At 41.1% G+C, this 14,584-nt stretch overlaps 1 long non-coding RNA gene across 1 annotated transcript; it reads right to left on the bottom strand.

The window, feature by feature from the left end:
* Window positions 1-6,597: 6,597 nt before the first annotated feature.
* Window positions 6,598-11,390, bottom strand: LOC308407276. Its single transcript, XR_013973650.1, has 3 exons — window positions 11,251-11,390; window positions 10,109-10,203; window positions 6,598-9,663 (listed from the first exon to the last, which is right to left on the bottom strand). It is a non-coding gene; the product is annotated as an uncharacterized lncRNA (long non-coding RNA).
* Between the last annotated feature and the right edge of the window lie 3,194 nt (window positions 11,391-14,584).

Here is a 14,584-nt window from a genome sequence, read left to right as displayed (position 1 = left end):
GTGCGCTGTTCACTTCGGCACGCAGGCTGCACAGTCCTGCGTACCGGCCGTCTGCCCAGCTGCCTGTGAACCCCAGCTCACTTCCACGCCTACTGCGCTGCCGCTGCTTGCCATATGGGTGGCCATCAGGCCAGCTCCGGGGCTTCCGCTGGAGGCGCGGGTGACCGCCAGAGTGGACACTTCCCCGTCGCTGGGCTGGGGCATGGGGCGCCGATGGTCCGGGCCGATTCCCTCGCCTGCTCGCGAGGTGAGGTGAAGCGGGCGAGGGGGGTATGTGGCAGGGTGTGTTCTGCGATGCCGCTGCAGGGTTGGTGGTGGTGATGTGTACGGCTGCCAGCGGGAGAGCTGAAGCCGTTGAATGTACTGTTACAGCAACCGTGTGATTATTGTAAGAATAAATGATGCTGTGAAGCATGAAAATGCCATCGGGTCTGCCCTGGTGGCGATCTTTTTTTTTTTTTTTTAAATCTTAAGTGCACGAAAACCAGTAAACAAATTAAAACAAATATTGTTGATAAACTATAATACAAAAATTACAATTAAAATTCTCAACAACAAAAAAATATATATAATTAATATGTAAACAACTTAACAACCCCCAAATTGTCTAAGTCACGTGACGTGTCAGTGCAACACCAAAACATAAGAGTGGGGGAGAGGGAGCAAAGTGTGCCTGCTCTCCGCTGACACAGGAGCGGTGTGTCCAGCGACCTGGTTGTTTCGTTTTTGCCGAAAGCACAGCATAGCACACAAGCAGAACTCAAAAGTAAAGAATCGATCTCACCAGGCTAGTATCGATCCGATACCGACTTGGGACCGATACTATCGATATTTGGATCGATCCGCCCACCACTACTTGCTACCATCCTTGCACCTCTCGTGGGAAACACCACACACCACATCAAGAACTCCACCGACTTCACCGACAAGGTCCAGAAACTTACCTTGGATCCAGATGAAACCATGGTGTCCTTTGATGTAGTCTCTCTCTTCACTTGCATACCCACCAAGCAGTGGTGTGTGCGTGTCTAGAAAAACTTTGTTGGGGGGGCCATGTAGGGGCACAGATTTGGAGAAGGGTGGCAGATGTAATTGGCAGATAATGTTAAAAAAAATTCTACCAACCGTTAACCATAATTCAGTAACCCTGTAAACCTAATAACCGAATGCGCTTTTAACTCTTATTAGAATGAGATTTTAACCACTACGGTGCAAAGTTTTTAGACACTGCGTTGATAAAGTACAAGAGATACAATCAGTGCTTTGTCAGTGTTTAATCAGCATTCAAGGACAGCAATATTTGCATAGTATTTTTACTGACATATAGTGCACGTATGTTTTGGGCAAAAACATTTTTGAATATTAAAATACTAACATGTTTAACATACAATTGGCAAATTAGCCAATGCCAATGCAAAACTTTATCTGCCTGTTAAAAAACAGAAGATAATCTTATTACAAACTGGTGTTTGATTTTGAAACAGGAAAAAAGTGGGGAAACAACTGAAAAGACTAACATTTGAATAAAACCTGAAAGCAAGTAAATACTTTCTATGCTGCCTTATGGTAAACTTTGGTAATATTGATGTATAAAGAACAACACTGGCTGATGATGACATACAGTCAGCTGGCATGGTGACACTGCTGGACTGGGACAAAAAAATTGGGCATTTTGACTAGAGACCGGCCCACCAGGTATTAAAGCCATAAAGCCTTTGAATGAAAACAAATGCTGTTGTGACAGTGATGTACACTGTCTTGTTGGTATATGTATGATTTCTATACATTTTACGTCAGATAAAAACTTTGTTCGCAAGAGTCAGATAATTATTTAATAAAAGCTAGATATTTTAAATGAGAATAAGAAAGAAAAGTATTTTTTGTGCCCCCAACTCGTTAATGAGGAACAAATCCTCATTTCATCCTATGATAACAGCATTTTCACCATTTCAGCCAGTGTGAGTGGAGAACAGCCAAGTCTCCTCCCCTGATAAACCTCCACATGTACCACCGAAAACAGTTAAATTAGTTTGAATCTGAAATCAGGGCTCAAACTTCTTGTTCTGAGACCATTTCTTTATTTTTCACACCAAACTGTTTAATAAGACAAACTTTACACAGAGTTCATCAAGTATAACTAACGCTTTAACATTATCAGGATTTCATAATGCAAACTTCAAATTAACAAGAAAACAGCTGCAGAACATGTGGATCAAAATTAATTCATTAAAACAACATGTGGACTTCAATGATACAGTAAATACACTAAAGTGAAAGGAGGAGCCAAAAATAGATGTTTAATAGAATTTGAATTAACAAAAGGGTCCTTATGTGTGCTGCCGTTTTTAACGTTTAACATTTCTTTAAAATGAATACATTTTAACAAAAAGAAGTTAATTTTGGAAAAACTAAGAAAGTTCAAATGAAAGAAATTGATATATATATCCATATCAGTAATTTTGATCGCCCTGCATGTAGTGACAGTGACAGAGAAGCTGCATGCATAGATGTACATATCTATACATGCAGCTTCCTAAATGTAACATTCAGGATTATTCACTGCAGGTCCAGAAATCAGAGCTACCTCATCAGATCCAAATGTGACATCAGCTGACACTCTTTACAGGAGATTCCATCTGAACTCTGTGGAGCCTGATCTCAAGGTTTTTAAGTCCAACCCTGAAGCCAGAAGAGGATCTTTCTCTCTCTTCAGATTCATTGTGATCCAGTGATTTCAGTCCAGGGGTCCGTTCTTCGTACCTCGCTTTAGGGATGGGTATTGATAAGATTTTCACGATTCCGATTCCATTTTCGATTCTGTTTAACAATTCTATTCTTTATCGATTCTCTTATCGATTCTTTTTTTTTTTTTAAAAAAGGAGAACACTAAGCTAGCTTAGAACTTTGTTTTATATCTTCTCTTTGAACAAGATAGAAATTTAGGAATAACATGGCCTTACAAACCCAGCAGTGAGATCTTAAGAGATCCAGCCTACGGCTCTTCAATGGGGTGTCACAGGGTCCCCAGGAAAAAAAATTGTAAATGTAAAATAATAAAATAAATATTCTTCTGTAGCAATAACAAAGTATAACATAAATTATTCTGTAGCAATTACACAAAAATATCCAGTAATGTCCCTGCCTACAATTAAACACATTCACTTACCGAAAATCGGGGGCATCTGCTGTGCAAGGTGCAAGCCTTTTACCACAAACTTAGTCACTGCTCGGTGACATTCGTCTATCCTGGCCTGAAAGGAGATGCTACTGGTAGACTGCAGCGAGAACTGCCAGCATCTGAGCCAGACTCTGTCTGTCTCTCTCATCATGGTCACCTAAATGCAGCGCACAGTAATGGCAGGTTTTGTAATAAGGCAGATCGCGCTAACATAATATGCACTGTTAGTTGATTATTTACCTGCCGCATTAACGGGAGAGGACGTGCAAACGTTACTGCTGCTGCTGGGTTGAGATTCACGAGTCCGGAGAGCGGAATTAAAAACACGACATTCATTTCAGGTTATTGCGTGTTTTGTGAGTAAATGCTTTTGCATATTCGTAGTGTTTCCTCCCTTAAATGAAATATCTACTTTGCAAGTATTGCAAGTTGCCCTGTTGTCATCCGTTCTCGTAAAGTATAACCAAACTTTTGAGCGTTTGAGCCGCCGTGTTTCCTGCCAGGTAAATGACGCTCCGCAACGTGGTGACGTCATTCGGGGCGACTGGAATCGATAAGGGAATCGATTGCAAAAATGGCAAACAATTCCAAGGAATTGAAACAGTGGGAACCGGTTCTCAACAAGAACCGGGTTTCGATACCCATCCCTACCTCGCTTACTACATCCAAGATCAAATGACACATCCAAGTTCAAATCATCGCGCCAACTTTGAGCTCGCTATTCCGGGTCTCCGAACACACCTGTTGTTGACGATTAGTACAGCTGGATGAAGTAATGTGAGATCACTGGGTGGCTTAAAAGGGGCTACGCATCGATAGTAGAAACATTGATCAGCAACCCTTTGATTGGTCGGCGAAAATGTCGAAGGAGCGCGCTCAGTATTTTTCGGCAGTAGAGCAAGAACTCCTGATTGAGGGATTTCAGGAGTTTCAGAGTTTAATTAAAACGCAAGGGAACACTGCAAAGGCTGCAAAAGCAAGGAGAGAGGGCTGGCAGAAAGTTGCTGACAAATTAAACACGTAAGTAATTTAATAATAATAATAATAATGGAGTGGATTTATATAGCGCTTTTCAAGGCACCCAAAGCGCTTTACAATGCCACTATTCATTCACTCTCACATTCACACACTGGTGGAGTTGCTACAGTTGTAGCCACAGCTGCCCTGGGGCAGACTGACAGAAGCGAGGCTGCCATATCGCGCCATCGGCCCCTCTGGCCAACACCAGTAGGCGGTAGGGTAAATTTATTATACAGGGAGTGCAGAATTATTAGGCAAATGAGTATTTTGTCCACATCATCCTCCTCATGCATGTTGTCTTACTCCAAGCTGTATTAAGCATATTAGGTGATGTGCATCTCTGTAATGAGAAGGGGTGTGGTCTAATGACATCAACACCCTATATCAGGTGTGCATAATTATTAGGCAACGTCCTTTCCTTTGGCAAAATGTGTCAAAAGAAGGACTTGACAGGCTCAGAAAAGTCAAAAATAGTGAGATATCTTGCAGAGGGATGCAGCAGTCTCAAAATTGCAAAGCTTCTGAAGCGTGATCATCGAACAATCAAGCGTTTCATTCAAAATAGTCAACAGGGTCGCAAGAAGCGTGTGGAAAAACCAAGGCACAAAATAACTGCCCATGAACTGAGAAAAGTCAAGCGTGCAGCTGCCAAGATGCCACTTGCCACCAGTTTGGCCATATTTCAGAGCTGCAACATCACTGGAGTGCCCAAAAGCACAAGGTGTGCAATACTCAGAGACATGGCCAAGGTAAGAAAGGCTGAAAGACGACCACCACTGAACAAGACACACAAGCTGAAACGTCAAGACTGGGCCAAGAAATATCTCAAGACTGGTTTTTCTAAGGTTTTATGGACTGATGAAATGAGAGTGAGTCTTGATGGGCCAGATGGATGGGCCCGTGGCTGGATTGGTAAAGGGCAGAGAGCTCCAGTCCGACTCAGACGCCAGCAAGGTGGAGGTGGAGTACTGGTTTGGGCTGGTATCATCAAAGATGAGCTTGTGGGGCCTTTTCGGGTTGAGGATGGAGTCAAGCTCAACTCCCAGTCCTACTGCCAGTTTATGGAAGACACCTTCTTCAAGCAGTGGTACAGGAAGAAGTCTGCATCCTTCAAGAAAAACATGATTTTCATGCAGGACAATGCTCCATCACACGCGTCCAAGTACTCCACAGCGTGGCTGGCAAGAAAGGGTATAAAAGAAGAAAAACTAACGGCATGGCCACCTTGTTCACCTGATCTGAACCCCATTGAGAACCTGTGGTCCATCATCAAATGTGAGATTTACAAGGAGGGAAAACAGTACACCTCTCTGAACAGTGTCTGGGAGGCTGTGGTTGCTGCTGCACGCAATGTTGATGGTGAACAGATCAAAACACCGACAGAATCCATGGATGGCAGGCTTTTGAGTGTCCTTGCAAAGAAAGGTGGCTATATTGGTCGCTGATTTGTTTTCGTTTTGTTTTTGAATGTCAGAAATGTATATTTGTGAATGTGGAGATGTTATATTGGTTTCACTGGTAAAAATAAATAATTGAAATGGGTATATATTTGTTTTTTGTTAAGTTGCCTAATAATTATGCACAGTAATAGTCACCTGCACACACAGATATCCCCCTAAAATAGCTAAAACTAAAAACAAACTAAAAACTACTTCCAAAAACATTCAGCTTTGATATTAGAGTTTTTTGGGTTCATTGAGAACATGGTTGTTGTTCAATAATAACATTATTCCTCAAAAATACAACTTCCCTAATAATTCTGCACTCCCTGTATTATATTACATTATATCCTCTTACACATTAGAGCCACAACAGGACCCACTAGAACATGGGAACAAGTAAAAGTGAAATATAAGAATATTCTACAGAATGGTAATATTTATCTCTTATATTGCTTTTAGTCTCTTGAAAAGAGACCCTGAAATAATCTGTTTGTTTGTTTATAACAGCAACCAAGAAAAGGGCAGAGCAAAAAAAGACAGGTGGTGGTCCTGCACCCCCTCGTCAACAAGTTGGTTAAGTAAATAATACCCTCACGGGAAAATCGATATCTCTCTATGAGCACACTGTCGCACTGAGCTAAAGGATCCTGTCTATCCCGCAATATATGCTGAATTCTGAAAACTCTCCTTATCAATCTTGCACCTTCCGCAATGGGTTGCTCGCGTACAAACGGACAGGACATGGCTGCGACAGGCTTCCCAAATCCACCTTCGCTTTTATAGCCGTGGTCTCTCATCTTGATTACACGAAGTAATTTACTATTACTACTCTAAAATATGAATTACATCTGAAATAATCAAATACATGAAATAGAATGATTAATAGTACATTTCCATTTTTTTAGGAAATGACCTGTATGTATCTGTATGAAATCAATAAAAGAATCAAATACTGCATTATCTTTAGTTACATTGATAATATTTATTTATGGAAAAATAGTGGAAAAATATTGCTGTTGCTTTTGTATAAATGAAGCGGACATACCTGAGTGGCCGCGATCTAATCCTGTTTACATAAAGTAAGCCTGCTCCCAAGCAGGTTTACGCTTACGGATCTGTTGCTATGACAGCAAGTCCCGGATCACGCGAAATCGTCAACAATCAAATCCAGCTAACTTACTTGGCGAGGTACGAAGAACGGACCCCTGCATGATCAGGCTGATGTTTGCACAGAGCAGATAATGAAGTGAATGTTTTTGCACATTGGTAACAGTGAAACAGTTTATTTACAGCGTGGAATCGTTTGTGTTTGGAGTATGAACTGAGATTCCTGAAGGTCTTGTCACACTGGTCAGAGCTGAAGTTCGCTTCCATGTGTGTACAATCATGTTTGTTACGATGACCTGATTGTGAGAAGTTTTTGTCACAGTGTCTGCACTTGTATGGTGTCTCTCCTGTGTGGATTTGCTAATTCTTGTTCGTTAAGCTCACGTGCAGTGGTGAAGGATGACCCACACTAGTCACAGATGTGCTGTTTGACCCCACTGTGGAAGAGTTCATGTATTTTTAATGTACTTGGTGTGTGGAAGCCTCTCCCACATTCTTTGCAGTAGTTCATTTTGTCTCCAGTGTGTCTACGTTGATGCGGTTTAAGGTCCCGTTGATGATTGGAGGTTTTTCCACAAAGGTCACAGAGAAACGTTTTCCCACCACCACAGTGACGACAGGGTTGAGAACTGGATCCATCTGTGTTGCTCTGCTTCTAAACAATGACAGCGTAAGTGATCTCTGCCAATGTCCAACTACGTTTTACTGTTTGCATTATAACACTCAGCTTACCAAGCGAAAATGACTCTTCATTTTTCCAAACTGTTCATTCAGTATAACTCCATAAGTTTATTGATCAGACCTGTTCCAAACAATCAGGTTAAAATTACAAGATAAAAAAAATCAATACATCCTCACAGTAACTGCACTTGTAGAGTTAATTTCTGGTGTGGATCTGTTGGTGTTTTTTTCAGGTGATGTGGAACTTTAAAAGTCTTCTCACACAGTTCACTTTTGTAAGGTCTCTCCTCAGAGTGGCTAAACATGTGTCGTTGTAACTGTGCATCTGTTGTAAACAGTTTCCCACACTGATCACAGCAGGAAACATAATTTCCAGTGTAAATCCGTAGGTGAATATTTCGGTACTGTTTGTCACTGAACCTTTTTCCACAAAAATCGCAGCTGTACACCTTAATTCCAGGGTGGGTAACTAGATGCTTCTGTAAGTTTCGACTTTGAGCAAAAGCTTTACCACACAAGTCACAGTAAAATGGTAAATGGACTGGCTCTTATATAGCGCTTTTCTACTCTTCTGAGCACTCAAAGCGCTTTACACAACTTGTGCATTCACCCATTCACACCCATTCGCACAAGCACATTGATCTAAGTGCTTTCTAAGTAACATTCACACACATTCATACTCCGATGGATGCATCGGAGAGCAATTTTGGGGTTAATATCTTGCCCAAGGATATTTGGCATGCAGACAAGGGGAATCGAACCACCAACCTTCCAATCAGTAATGACCTGCTTTACCGCCTGAGCTACAGCCACCCCATGTGCTTAAACTACACTGTGGATGAGTTGGTGTTTTTTTAAGGCTCCAGCCCGGGCAAAAGTCTTTCCACACAAGTCACAGCTGTACGCTTTAAATCCACTGTGGATGAGTTGGTGTTTTTTTAAATCTTCGGCCAGGGTAAAAGACTTTCCACACAAGTCACAGCTGTACGCTTTAAATCCACTGTGGATGAGTTGGTGTCTTTTTAAACTTTGAGCATGGGTAAAAGACTTTCCACACAAGTCACAGCTGTATGCTTTAACTCCACTGTGGATGAGTTGGTGTGTTTTTAAGGTTCCAGCCTGAGTAAAAGACTTTCCACACAAGTCACAGCTGTAAGGTTTAAATCCACTGTGAATGAGTTTGTGTGTTTTTAAGTTCTCTGCCTGGGTAAACCACTTTCCACACAAGTCACAGCTGTAAGGTTTAACTCCACTGTGGATGAGTTGGTGTTTTTTTAAGTCTCCAGCCCAGGCAAAAGACTTTCCACACAAGTCACACATGTAAGGTTTAACTCCACTGTGGATGAGTTGGTGTGTTTTTAAGCCTCCAGCCAGGGTAAAAGACTTTCCACACAAGTCACAGCTGTACGTTTTAAATCCACTGTGGATGAGTTGGTGTCTTTTTAAGCTTTGAGCATGGGCAAAAGACTTTCCACACAAGTCACAGCTGTATGCTTTAACTCCACTGTGGATGAGTTGGTGTGTTTTTAACGCTCCAGCCTGAGTAAAAGACTTTCCACACAAGTCACAGCTGTAAGGTTTAAATCCACTGTGAATGAGTTTGTGTGTTTTTAAGGCTGCAGCCTGGGTAAACCACTTTCCACACAAGTCACAGCTGTAAGGTTTAACTCCACTGTGGATGAGTTGGTGTTTTTTTAAGTCTCCAGCCCGGGCAAAAGACTTTCCACACAAGTCACACCTGTAAGGTTTAACTCCACTGTGGATGAGTTGGTGTGTTTTTAAGGCTCCAGCCAGGGTAAAAGACTTTCCACACAAGTCACAGCTGTAAGATTTAACTCCACTGTGGATGAGTTGGTGTTTCTTTAAGTCTCCAGCCCGGGCAAAAGACTTTCCACACAAGTCACAGCTGTAAGGTTTAACTCCACTGTGGATGAGTTGGTGTGTTTTTAAGGCTCCAGCCAGGGTAAAAGACTTTCCACACAAGTCACAGCTGTATGCTTTAACTCCACTGTGGATGAGTTGGTGTTTCTTTAAGTTTCCAGCCCAGGCAAAAGACTTTCCACACAAGTCACAGCTGTAAGGTTTAACTCCACTGTGGATGAGTTGGTGTGCTTTTAAGGCTCCAGCCTGGGTAAAAGACTTTCCACACAAGTCACAGCTGTACGCTTTCTCTCCCTTTCTTCTGTGAGGTTTGTCAGCCTCCTGAAAGTGCTGACTTCTTGCTCCATGTTGGTCCTGCAGTGACAGAGGCAGTGAGTGAAATGCAGTCGTGGAACAAACTGAAACTCCCTCCGTCAGTGGAATCAAACATGTCAACAAACACATTGCTGGTGTGTTACCACCACCTTCTGGTGATAGTATCACATTACAATGATGTGACACAAAGAGAGGTATAATTAAAATGACATTAGGAAATATTGATCAGCGGAGAAAATCTTTTATGTCACAAATTTTTTTTGAGTTCAACTGATGATATTGTTGTTTCAATGTGTGTAGATAAAATATGATCTTTGTATTTTCTTGTGACTTCTGTGGTTTCTGATTTTAAATGTAGATTCTGTATATATGGATGAGCCCAGGATAGAAAAGATAAAGCTGCTGTTAACGGGTTTTTAAAAACCAACCAGCTGAACACACAGTTTCAATAATAGTGTTGTGTTGTCTGTGATGTTTTTCTCACCTTTTGTGTTGAAGACATTTTTTCCTCTGTAGTGGCTGAGCTGAGTCCAAATGGCTGAAATTGTTCCTCTGCTGCTCCAACATACTCTTCTGCTCCTGTTACTCAGCAAAAAAAAAAAAAAAAAGTATATACATACACATATATGCGCATATATATACATACACGTATATACATGCGCATATATATACATACACGTATATATATACACGTATATACATGCGCATATATATATATACACGTATATACATGCGCATATACACACACGTATATATATATACACACACACACACATATATATACACACACACACACATACATATATATACACACACACACACACATACATATATATACACACACACACACATACATATATACACACACACACACACACATATATATATATACACACACACACACATATATATATATATATACACACACACACACACATATATATATATATATATATATGTATGTGTGTGTGTGTGTATATATATGTATATATATATACATGTGTGTATATATATATACGTGTGTGTATATGTGTGTATATATATATATGGCCTTTTGTTGTGGGCAGTCTGAGGTACACCTGTGCACTACTCATGATGTCAGATCAGCATCCTGATGTGGCACACCTGTGAGGTGGGATGGATTATCTCAATATGGCAGATGTGCCCACTACCACACATTTGGACTGATTTGTGACCACTGTTTGGGAGGGATGGTTATTTTGTGTATCTGGAATGAATTTTAGGTCTCTACGTCCATCCCATGGGGAATGGGAGCAGTAACAAAGGTGTTGCGTTCATATTTTTGTTGAGTGTATATATATATATACACACACACACACACACACACAATTAAAGGCTGATTGCCCTCCCCCAGGCTTGTACCCGTGGCTTCATGTCCTGGGGTGGGGGTTGGTTGTTCTCCTCCCCTGCACTCCATCCTTTTGTTCATATTCCAAGATTATTTTGCTATATGTATTCTTACCTCCTAGCAACCGCCATATTATAATATTGCAAGCAATCACAAACTCTACAGTCTCCCTAACTTCAATGTATAGTAAGCAATCTATTATTCTCACCAGAGAAAAACATAAACTAAAACCACATCAAAGTTAGCTCCGTGCTTACCTTTAGATGAGCCCACAAACAAGAGAACTCTGTGATTAAGCTAAAAGCCTTTCCAAACACAGTTAAGAGATCAGGAAGCTGAGACACACGTGGTTCGCGCTGATCTCAGCTACAATCCAAGAGACAACGGTGGGTAGATCCAATGGCGTGTCCAGCGGGGTGGCCTGGGGGGGCACAGGCCACCCCCCCAACCAGACTGGCCACCCCAGGTGCCACCCCGAAGCTAAAACAATAAAATTTAATGAAATATCAAATGTACGATTATGGTTTCACAGTGAAGCTCAGATATCCGAGGGTAAGTGAATGCAGCACCGGCTTCTGCACTATGCGCATCATGTTAGCAAAGGTAGGAGAGCCAAGCACGAAAGACGGCACCGCAGAAAACATTTTTTCAGCAAAAGATTAACAAGTTAACATAGCTGGACTGGCCATCGGACGTTTGCATGGTGGGCTGATGACTTTTTTTTTTTTTTTTTTTGTAACGGCATGAACATGAGAGGTGGTGGATTGGCCAGATGCTGGCCGATGTGTAAAAATAACTCAGTTGTTTGGTGGTGGCTGTGGCGGAGCTTCCACAGAGGCAACAGGTGGATGAGGGAAGGTGAAGCAGGAGGAGAGCCCCGAGGCGGCCGCCGGTCCGAGTGTCAGGTGAACTGAACTTCAGGTAAGAAGTTATGACCTGCAGTCTATCTGGGTCAGATATAAACCAAGTTTAGGTGGAGTTTATTTTCGTTGTGCTGACTTTTTACAGTCAGTTACAATACCTCGTACTGCGTGAGCTAGCATGACGGAGTTTCTATACAGCTGTTCGGTTGCTATGATGTTACTGATAGTGAACTTTATTTTATTCATAAGGTTAGTTAGTAGAGTTGCCAACAGCTCCTTAAAAAATGGAATGGTCCCCCCATTCAGAGAAAATATTACATGTTTCGTATTGAGCTGAGAAGAGACGCAGTTTGTCCCGTACTTCAGCTAGGATGGAAAAAGACACAAAGCTGGATTTATTCTGTCTTTACAGCTGCCTCTTCTCTTATCTCCCCTCCCTCTTCTATTGCTACTTCAATCATGAAACTGATCAATGATCAGCTGATCGTCTCTCTTGTTTGTTTATCGCCCACTTTGCGCCAGAAACAGGAAACCAGCGGATGTCGCGCTAAACAACAGCAGCACGGTTAAGCTTGATCAGCTGTTGTTAGAATTTATTTAATATTACTTTCTAGTATCAGCTGATGTTTGCTGGAGCCACAGCTGTAAAGCTGCTGGTCATGATGTCAGTTTGGATATGTGGTGAGAGGGAAACATGAAGATGAAACCAGGAGATGTCCTTACTGGATCATCAGAGCTGAACAGGTGATGGAGAAACAGGTTTACCTTTTAGGTGACATGAATGAGTTGAAGTTATGAACTGTTTCTGAGACACAAATAACACCAGGATCCTTTTCTATGTAGCTGACAGCTGGTAACTGTGCAGGGGCGGGTCTAGCAAAGTGTTTCCAGGGGGCCAGGTAGGGCATTAACAGGGAGAGGAGGGCACAAAGAAATACTTTTCTTTCTTATTCTCATTTAAAATATTTAGCTTTTATTAAATAATTATCTGAATCTTGCGAACAAAGTTTTTATCTGACGTAAAATGTATAGAAATCATACATATACCAAAAAGACAGTATACATCACTGTCACAACAGCATCTGTTTTCATTCAAAGGCTTTATGGCTTTAATACCTGGTGGGCCAATCTGTAGTGAAAATGCCCGATTTTTTTTCCCAGTCCAGCCCTGCAGGTTAATACTGGCAGTGTCACCATGCCAGCTGACTGTATTTCATCATCAGCCAGTGTTGTTCTCAATATTACCAAAGTTTACCATAAGGCAGCATAGAAAGTATTTACTTGCTTTCAGGTTTTATTCAAATGTTCGTCTTTTCATTTGTTTCCCCACTTTTTTCCTGTTTCAAAATCAAACACCAGTTTGTGAGAAGATTATCTTCTTTTTTTTTTTAAACAGGCATTGGTTTTGCATTGGCATTGGCTAATTTGCCAATTGTATGTTAAAAATGTTTGTATTTTAATATTCAAAAATGTTTTTGCCCAAAACATATGTGCACTACATGTCAGTAAAAATACTATGCAAATATTGATGTCCTTGAATGCTGAATAAACACTGACTGATTGTATCTTGTACTTTATCAACGCAGTATCTAAAAACTTTGCACCGTAGTGGTTAAAATCTCATTCTAATAAGAGTTAAAAGCGCATTCGGTTATTAGGTTTATAGGGTTATTGAATTATGGTTAACGGTTGGTAGAATTGTTTTTAACATTATCTGCCAATTACATCGGCCACCCTTCTCCAAATCTGTGCCCCTACCTGGCCCCCCCAACAAAAATTTTCTAGACACGCCACTGGGTAGATCGATGCAGATATCGATTGAAAAGTAGGTAGTTGTATATGATCCTGTAGGTTTACTACTTTACTCCCGTTTCACGAAAAAGCAGCTCTCTCTGCTCGAGTCCTCTCCAGCGCACACACTTTGCTCCGCCCCCTTTACCCAGCTCTGCAGCGATTTGTTGCTGTGCGGTCACGTGATTCAGCTGCATAACGTATTCACGTGGTGTGTTATTTCAAAATTAGCGCGCTTCGGGATTGACGGCATGCCGCAATGCATTGTGGGTAGTGGTGTGCTATACTGCATATTTTGGTATCGATCTTCTGCTTTTCTTTTCATTCCAATTAAAATTATTACACTCTTGGAAATGATGATAATAATATTTCCACTGTGGGATTTCCACGCATCAGAAGTAACACTTCTACATGCTGTTAATAAATATCACTGTACCTGGCTCTTGTTTTGAGATTTTTGGGCTCATACCTTTTTTTTGAATAATTAATGTTTGGGTTTTTGTCACCGTTTCTTTTGGATATTTAGGTTGTCAGCATTGTTTATATATTACTTTCTAGTGACTTAGCTTATTATTCAAGTCTTGCATTCAAGGTTTGTGCCTACAACCTAGTGTAACAGGGTCATAAATCACATTGTTATAATTACCCAAAATGTGTTCTTAACCCCCAAACCGTTCCTTTTATACCTGACTTTTAGGACCTCCAAGCCTGTAGTTATGTTCATTATCAGTTAGAGCCCCTCCTCATTCTTTTCTTCTTCTTCTTTGGTGCAATCCTATAAATACAGTGTACCCCTTTTGTCTCTCCCCTTTTCTACAATTCCCCTGTGGGAGAGGTGGGTGTCATTTATTTCCAACACTTTAAAACACACATATAATGCATATTTAGCCACCTGGATGTTTCTGATTGCGATTTTAGTTCAATTATTGTCATTATT

The sequence above is a fragment of the Rhamphochromis sp. 'chilingali' genome (assembly GCF_963969265.1).
Source record: "Rhamphochromis sp. 'chilingali' genome assembly, chromosome: 1".
NCBI classification, from domain to species: domain Eukaryota; kingdom Metazoa; phylum Chordata; class Actinopteri; order Cichliformes; family Cichlidae; genus Rhamphochromis; species Rhamphochromis sp. 'chilingali'.
Note: the sequence above shows the minus strand (reverse complement) of the source record. Positions and strands in the feature narration are given on the sequence as shown.